Raw genomic sequence first — 9,921 nt, 5'->3', positions numbered from 1 at the left:
AATGTGAAAATAGAGATATCATATCTCAACATAATAAAGGCCATATATGAAAGCTCTTCAGCCAACATCATAGTCAATGGGCAAAAACTAAAAGCATTGCCCTTAAAAGCAGGAACAAGACAGTGATACCCACTTTCGCCACTCTTATTTAACATAGTACTGGAAGTCTTAGCCACAGCAATCAGACTGGAAAAAAAAATAAAAGGGATCCAAATTGGAAATGAGGAAGTGAAACTGTCATTATTCGCAGATGACATGATATTATATATAGAAAACACTAAAGAAATTCCATCAAAAATCTACTAGACTTAATAAATAAATTTGGCAAAGTAGCAGGATACAAAATTAACGTCAAGAAATCGACGGCATTCTTATACACCAATGATGAACTTATACACCAATGAAGAGAAAGAGAAACTTTAAAAAATCCCATTTACCATTGCAGCAAAAAAAATTAAGATACCTAGGAATAAACTTAACCAAAGAAATAAAGTACCTATTTTCAGAAAACTACAGGACATTGAAAAAAGAAATAGAGAAAGATATCAAAAAGTGGAAGCACATACCTTGTTCATGAAATGGAAGAATTAATATCATTAAAATGTCCATACTACCCAAAGCAATCTATAGATTCAATGCAATCCCCATCAAAATACCAATGACATACTTCACAGAACTAGAACAAATACTTCAAAAGTTCATATGGAACCAAAAAAGACCCCGAATAGCCACAGCAGTCTTGAAAAAGAAGGACAGAGTAGGTGGATCACAATACCAGATATCAGATTATACTACAAAGCCACTGTAATCAAAACAGGCAGATACTGGCACAAGAACAGACATATAGATCAATGGAACAGAACAGAGAACCCAGAAATTGACCCAAGACATTATGGTCAATTAATATTTTACAAAGGTGGCAAGAGCATACAATGGTGTAAAGACAGCCTCTTTAATAAACAGTGTTGGAAAAATTTGACATCTACATGCAAAAAAAAATGAAACTAGACCATCAACTTACACGATACACAAGAATTAACTCAAAATGGATAAAAGACTTAAATGTGACCTGTGACTCCATAAAAATCCTAGAAGAAAATGTAGGCAAGAAAATTTCAACATCATATGCAGCAGAATTTTCACTGATAGATCACCTAAGGCAACAGAAACAAAGAAAAAAAATGAACACATGGGAGTACATCAAACTCAAAAGCTTCTGCACAGCAAAAGAAACAACCATCAAAATGGAAACTCACTGTATGGGAGAGCATCGCCAATGATACAACAGATAAGGGGTTGATTTCCAAAATATGTAGTGTGCTCATACATCTCAACAAAAGGAAGACTAATAACCCAATTTAAAAAATGGGCAGAGCATCTAAATAGACACACCTCCAAAAAGGGCATACAAATGGCCAAGAGACATATGAGTAAATGCTCAACATTACTAATCATCAGAGAGATGAAAATTAAAACACCTATGAGGTATCACCTCACACCTGCCAGAATGGCTCCCATCAACAAATCATCAAACAACAAGTGCTGGCAAGGGTGTAGAGAAAAGGGGACTCTAGTACACTGCTGGTGGGAATGTAGACTGGTGCAGCCACTATGGAAAACAGTATGGTGTTTCCTCAAAAAATTAAAAATTGATCTGCCATTTGACCCAGTAATCCCACTTCTAGTAATATACCCTAAGAAGCCTGAAACATCACTCAGAAAGAATGTATGTACTGCAGCACTATTTACAATCGCTAAGATCTGGAAACAGCACAAGTGTCCATCAATAGATGAGTGGATAAAAAAGCAGTGGTACATACACACAATGGAGTACTATGCAGCTGTAAGAAAGAAAGATCTCTTATCCTTTGAGACAACATGGAGGAAACTTGAAAGCATCGTGCTAAGTGAAATAAGCCATTCAGAGAAAGACAAATACCATATGATCTCACTTATTCGTGGAATATAATGAATAAAGTGGGGTGATGAAGGAAATAGACCCAGAGACATAGAAATGAGTATGGTTCAGACTGACAAACCTAAGAGTAGGGAGGTGGGGAAGATGGATGAAATGAACTAAAGAACTTATATACATGTATGCATAACCAGTGGACATAGACAACAATGCTAGGGGATTTGGGGAGGCAGGATGGGGAGAAGGGTGTCTAGGGGGAAAAAGCAGAAACATCTGTAACAGAAATAAATTAATAAAAATTGGAAAAAATAAAAGTCTAAAAATATTTTTTTTTCAGATAGATACACTAAAATACTACCAAGCCCTGCCAATGCTGATATTCGTTTCCATCTCAGGAATTCACGATTATATTGTTTCCATGGATGTCAGTGCACCTGGAGTGAGAGCGCGCGCTCGCTCTCTCTCTCTCTCTCTCTCTTTCTCTCTTTCTCTCCCCCCGAAGATAGCCTTTTTCTTGCAATTCTCATCTAAATGACAACTCTCAACCAGTTCAGCTAAAACGAAAACAAAATAATTTGTTTCAAGGCTATTTATGACCGACTTCTTTCTCTAAAGCCACCCCAGACCGCCCCTGTGTCACTACCTCCATAAAGGCGTGCTGATGTCTGTCTCCCCTGAAGAAAGTCTTTGCACTGGAGTTTCTCAGACAGGCCACAGCCTCTTTCCCTACTCTGGCTGAGGGACCAACTGCCTATCTCCACCCCTTCAGTTCAGTTCAGAGGGGTCTCACAGCTCAATAAATAAACACCGTGAGGAGCGGGGGCTGCCTGGAAAATGGCTGGATTGACATAAATGCTTCCTGCACCTGGAGCAGTGGGAGGGGGATTCATTTGCGTGCAGTGATAACTGTAGTACTCGTGTTGTTGGAAGGGGTGACAAAAGGTCAGATAGAGTGATGATGTGTAAAGCATGTAAGCAGTGTGTAAGGGCCAGCTACCCTCTCTTCCTCCTCTGCTTCCTGTTATTATCATCAATGTTTATTGTCGTTTTGTGTTGGGAAGATTTACAGTTTGATGATTTCCCGTCTGTTGCTGCCTCCCTGTCTCACACCACATTTCTAAACTCAACCATTTTTAGGCAATTCAATCCAATTTAATACAGATGTACTGGTCACTCACTCTGGGCAAAACGCTGTATGGAAGGAAGTGCTAGAATATGAAAGTAGCATAACATAGTTCCTGCCGTCAAAGAACTAACTGTCTAATTTCAAATTATTATTTAATGTGCAGATAATTTGCCTTTGTAAAAAGACTGGTGAGAAAGGGAGCCAGTGACTGAGAAGAGCTCATCACTGGGGTGGGGGTAGGGGTGCTTTCACACAGTTGATGGGGGATTATGGGGACCTGAACTCAGTCCCCTCCCTTTTCCACCCAATTCCAATGTCCTCTCTCATCAGCCAAATGGCTTCTGGACTTAAGGACAGCTGGACACACATGAGCTGGGGCTCTGTTGGGGGTTGAGCTGAGAGGACAATAGGACTGGGCAGAGTTTCTCTAGCAGGTCAGGTTTTGCTGGAGATCAACATGGGAACCCAGAGGGAGGACCAAAGCACAGGAGTCTGAGCGCTCAGACATCTGAGAACGGGCTGATGTCTGTCCTTGGCTGGTGTACCGGGGGTCCTCTGCTGCCCCAGAGGCTCAGGGGAGACAGAAAGGATGAGCTAGGTCTCCTGCCCCTGAGGTGCAAAAGGGCAAGGAGAGTGGAAGGCAAGACTCTTCCTGAATGTACTACAGCAGGACCCCCCCAGATTGGTTCAGCATGTGGGGCGAGGGCAGCCACCCTAACCTCCCTACTTCATGACCTGGGGCATCCCCACACATTCTTTAGGATGTCCCAACCCCCATGCCCTAGCCCTGAAAAACCAATAAAGAAAATGGCAACCTATTCAAAGGTGCCCAGTAGCCAGAACATATGAAGCTGGACAATCAGAAAACATGCTCAGGTAAGAGAGAAGCTGACAGACCTGAAAAAAATCACAATAACAGTACATTCCCTTAAGGAGACTTGGGTGCTAAAAGAGGAAAACATGATCTTCAGAAGCTAAACAAAAACATTTTGCCTAAAATTCAGCATCGATATGAAAAGACCCAAAGGAATGGCTTAGAACAGTGATTTTCAACCAGTGTGCCGCAAGAATTTTTAAAACATGCAATGCCCGACTATCTAGTCAGGGCACTGACCTCTTTTCCCTTAGATTGTCAAGTGAAAAAAATGACAACAGCCAACACAACAACAGCCATCCACTGTGAATGAATCAAAATTAAAACTTTTTTTTTTGTCAGATTGGCAAAAAATACCTGTTTTGGTGTGTGGCAGAATTGTAGTAATTAGTTTGTGTGCCATGAGATGGAAAAGGTTGAACATCACTGGCTTAGAAGATCAAGTGCAAGAAATATCTCTGAACACAAAGCAAAAATACAAAAAAGATAGAAACCATGAGGAAAAAATTTAAGAAGCTTGTAGAACTTATTCTGAACATTTTTTAAAAAAAAACTACAATCTATGGGGAGAGGGGTGAGGATTTTACTATGAAAACCTATTTTATGCAAACTTGTAATGGAAATAAAACAATACTTACCTTTGCTCTATGTGCTACGCACTCTGACATTTTCTATTCTGTTATTTTAATTTTCAAAATAGTAGCAACCTCCAAGGGGCCAGGAATCATTTTTAAAATATTCAGAGGATGGATCCAGTAGACCTAGCATGTCAACAATAAGAGTTCCAAAAGGAGAATAAAAGACTAATGAAGAAGAGGTAATAATTTCAAAAAATACTAGACACAAATTACTCATCTAGTTTCATGATGAAATTAAAATTTTAAAACCCACATTTTTGCTTGAAGAGTAGACTGACCCCAGAATACTTGGTAAAAACACAGATCACTGAGCCCCAACCCAAACCTACCAAATCAGGATTTTCAGAGGAACATGATAATATGTTTATAAAACTAGCAAATCAAGAGATTCTTATCATCTGAGAAATTTGGAAAACACTGGACTTACTTTAAGCTTCTAAACTTTCATGTGCATACAAGTCACCTTGGGTCTTATTAAAATGCAGATTCTTGTTTAGTAGTTCTGTATTGGCCCATGAGTTTGCATTTTCAACTAAGTACTGGGTGATGTTAATGCTACTGTTCAGAGTCCAGAACTAATATTTCTGGTCATAGTTAAAGATGAGATGCTTCCAAATTCATTTCTGATGCATAACACCAATAACAAAACATGATCAAGATAGAAAAGGAAAAAAAATCTATATATCGATCTCACTTAGGAAAGTAATTGTAAAAATGTTAAATAAAACATTAGCAAATTGAATACAGCAATATGTCAAAGGAATATCATTGCCTCTGACCCAGCAACATGTATGTTAGGAATGCTAGTGTGGGTCAATGTTTTGGTCAGTGTTGGTAAGTCTATCCACTTAATGTACTATGTCAACAAATTAGTGGGAAAAAAATTACACAAGCATATCAACAAATCATAAAAAAAAAGGGGGGGGGCATTTAAAAACTGAGAAAAATTACAAGACATTCCTACTAAAGCTTCAAGACAAAATAAGTAGGAGGAAACTATTTAAACATAAAAGGCTCTTTAGCACATTTAACAACCAATATTACCCTAAATGGTAAAAAACCAAAACCATCTTAACTAAATTCAGAAACTATATGGAAATACCTGTTATCATCATCTTAAATTTAATATTGTCTTGGAAAGTAAAGGAAATTCAATGAGAGAAGAAAATGCTAATGATGGGATTGAAAACTAAGTGTTTAAGTAAAAAACACTAGAATAAATAAGAAATTTAGAGAAATGGCTAGAACACACACACACACAAATACAGAGACATACACACAAACTCATAAACACAGAAGTGAATAGCTTTTCTTTGACCTAGGATATAAAAGGAAATACGTTTTACTTATAATAGAAACAAAAACTACAAAATACATGGAAATAAATATACCCAAACATAATCTATTTTAACCAAAATCATAAAATATTTTTGAAATGCATAAAACAAGATTTGAAGAAATGGAAAGTCATACCACGTTCTTGGATTTTAAAAACTTAATATAAAAAAATGTCAGTTTTGTGAAAATTAAATTCCAGTCAGCTTCAATTAGAATACTAATGCAGTTTGGGTTTTAAAAATTTTAATTAAAGTTTAAATGTGATGTCTCAAAATAGATAAGAAAGACATGAAATGAACACTCAGGTGAACTTGCCTTACCAGGTATTAGAATACTTCATTCTTGTATTAGTCAAAATAAGCTATATCGTGGTAGGTAACTTATTAACCTCAAATCCTAGTGCCTTGATACAACACAAATTTACTTTTTGCTCATGTTATGTGTCCATAATGATTTAGCTAGGGCTTATGTTATGCAGCCATTCAGGAATTCAAAGTAATCAAGGTCATTGTGTTAGCTGCATCATTTGGAATTCAGCAGGAAAGAATACATAGAAAAGTCTCCCTTTCTCTCTCTCTCTCTCTTTCTCTCTCTCTCTCTCTCATGCACACGCACATGCACACACACACACACTTCGATGCTTCATCCTGGAAGTGACACATTTTTCATTCACAACTTATTGGCTGAACTAGTCACAAGCCTCAGCCTAATTGCAAGGGGTCTAGAAAAGTAAGGTTTTTAATACATATACATGTAGCGTTGCTATAGGAATAGACAAATGGAGTAGTGGGAAATACTGGAGAATATAAATATTAGATCACATATATTTAAAATTTTAATCTATGACAAGGATAATAATTTACTTACCTGCGAAAATGGATGAAGCTGTGAAAACTAGCTAACTAAAAAAAAATGAAAGTAAAATTTGCATGATATAGAATAACAAACTCTAAGTGAATTAAAGAACTAAAGGCAAACAAATGAAACAATAAAAAGCTGCCAAGAAAATCTAGGAGACTACGTGAAAGAAGCAGGATTTGGGGAGACATTTTAAAACCAAAATGCTACTAAAATCCAAGTGCTAAACATAAAAATTATTTACATTTTTAGGCAAATACACAAGAGACAAATAATGGCATTAGAGTCCGGCTGGTGTGGCTCAGTGTTTGAGTGTTGACCCATGCCCAAAAGGTCACCAATTCAATTCCCCATCAGGACACATGCCCAGGTTGGGGCCAGATCCCCAGTGGGGAGCATGCAGGAGGCGGCCAGTCGATGTTCTCTCTCATCGACTTTTCTATCTCTCTCTCCCTCTCACTTCCTCTCTCTCATAAAAAAAAAAAAAAATCAATAAAGGAAAAAAAATAATGGCATTAGAAAAATATTTGAAATACTCATGATGAATAAAGTGTTTGTACCCATAATATACAAAGAGCACTGATTTTTAAAAAATGACTGGAACATATCCAACGGAAAAGGGGGCAAGAGATGTTAATAGGCAATTTATAGAAGGGAAAATACACATAGCCAAAAAAAAATCTTAAAAGAAATTCAAATTCTCTAGCAGTCAGTAAAATAAACAATATGTATTAGAAATGTTATCATATTTTACATTTTTAGACTGACAAAACTGAAAAGACCTTTAATATTTACCACTGGAATAGATGCTTCAAAAGTGGTGATTTAATTGCTAGTGAAATGTAACCATGTTACACCCTTTTGGAAGGCAATCTGGCACCATTAAATAGAAATAGAAATGTACAACATACATATATATGCATATGAATATAAATATAAACATAATCTATCACCTAGCAATTCCATTTGGAATCTATCCCATATAAACAAAACATCAGACTGTGAAGTGTTTATTGCAGCATTGTCTTTAGTAGCAAAAACTGGAAGCCAAGTGAATCTTCATGATTAGGACATGGGAGTATATCGTACATTCACAATATAATAATATTTAGCCATTGAAAAGAATGACTGTAATCTATATTTGTTGACTCTGAAGCATCCAGACAACATTTTGAGTGAGAAAAACAAAATTCAGACAATAGTGAAAGTCCTATATTTGTTTACGCCTACATGTCTGGGTATTGTGTATGCTGGTATTTCTTTTATATAGTATGAAAGATCCTGAACAAATTAGGAAGGATTTATACTAGCCTATCAACATGATTTCCTTTGAGACCAGTAGGTCTGTGTTGTGTGCCAAGGAGGGAGGTTAGTGGAAAGGAGAGAGGAGGAAAAAGCATAAGGAAAAAAAATTAACTCTTGTTGGGAAAAAAATATATATAGTTTCTGATCTATACATTTATGCAAAGTTATCCCTATAAGGGGAAGAAAGTCACTACTTTATAGAAGGGACAATGTAGAGAAGGTCCATCCTCAGAGCATGTGTCTAAACCAAGGGATACCTTCTGCTACTGTATGGCAGAGGCTTTTTCTTAATGTGAACCCATCATAATTATGCCTTGTTGTGTGTGTGTGTGTGTGTGTGTGTGTGTGTACATATGTGAAAGAAATGAACTCTAGCAAGTCATACATATTTTTAGGACATGGCTACCTACTGTACAGAACCAGGAGCGAGAAGGAGAGTTACCCAGGCTAGCCTGATTTACATGGCAGGGTGGGGCATGCAGACCCATGAAGGTTAGAGTAAGAAATGTAGGTGCTCCTCAAAGTGAGCTGGGCAGTCCCTAGGATGCTAAGCAGAGTGACATGGTTTTATAACTAAAACATACCTGAAATATTCTCCTTTTCACCCTCAGCCTTAACACATTCTCTAGGCTTCTCCTCAGACATAGTTTTCTACCCTCTTCTCGGATTCCCTTCATTGTCAAGGTTAGATTCCCCCACCCCATCTCCTCCCATGCAGAGCCTAGTACCTTTACTCATTGTAATGTCACCAGAAAGGGACTGGGACTGAGGTGGGTCTGCCCCAGGACAGAGTCTAGAATGTGTGGGTTCTTGACTTTGTGTAGGAAAGATTTCACCACATGCGTCCAGGTTTTTTGAGAGCACATTTATTAAAGCTGCGACAGTAAAGCAAAGGAAAGTTTTAAGATAGAAGAGACAAGATCACAACAACAGGAGTGAGCCTAGACTGGGCTGTCTAGACTCAGGAAAGAAAGTGATAGAGGCAAAAGAAGTGAGCCACACTGGGAACAAGTTACAGAGGCAAAAGGAGAGTCCTTAGAAATAGGTTTGGGGGGGGGGGGCAACAAGCTGCTGCTGCCCACTGATCCCCTGGTAGCAAGTCTCATGGGGACCCTTGGAGCTTAAGAGAAAGTAAAAGTATGTGCTGGAGTAGAGAACAGGCAAGGATGAGCTCAAAAGAGACATGCACTGGGTTCTTTGTCTAAAGGGTTCTTAGCTGTTTTTTAAAAGTAGGAGTTTAGGGAAGGACTGGAGAAGGTGTCAACAGAATAGTCAATAGTTTTCCAGGTGTGTCCTTTAATTTGCTGAAACATCAAAATGAGTGTAGAGGGGGTTTGGGGTCATTCTTAGTCAGTTTCACTGTTTTACTTTCATCTTGGGTTTGTCTGGCTCTAATCAGGTTTTTGTTATTTATTCCCTGACTTCATTCTGGGGTTTGGCTGGGCACTATTGGCACTAACTGGGTCGTCGCCGCTGCCGCACCCCCACCCCCCACCCCCACCCCCTAGATTTCATTCACTCACTTTCTGGTTTGGGAGGGGAGGAAAGATGTACGGCAAGTGTCCTTGGCTGGGTAGGATATCTTGCGATTTATTAGCGGGTTGTTAATTGCTCTACCTTGTTTCATTTGTCTGTTTCCCTCATTCTATTTGCCAGGGAATTTTCCTAACTTTTACTATCCTGCCTCAGCAGTACTGTCCGCTGTGTAGCTGTCTCTCTCTTTCACTAGACTGTAAGTGCTTGTCCGACTGTATCTCCAGCACCGTACCTGGTTCAAGATACTAACGTGCTCTACCGATGGAGGATAAATGCTATAATTTTTAGCTTAATTTTCTTTACTCTCCCCCCTCCCCCCAAGCACTGAGTA

This window comes from Molossus molossus, unplaced genomic scaffold, assembly GCF_014108415.1.
Source record: "Molossus molossus isolate mMolMol1 unplaced genomic scaffold, mMolMol1.p scaffold_m16_p_15, whole genome shotgun sequence".
In the NCBI taxonomy this organism is placed as follows: Eukaryota; Metazoa; Chordata; class Mammalia; order Chiroptera; family Molossidae; genus Molossus; species Molossus molossus.
Note: the sequence above shows the minus strand (reverse complement) of the source record.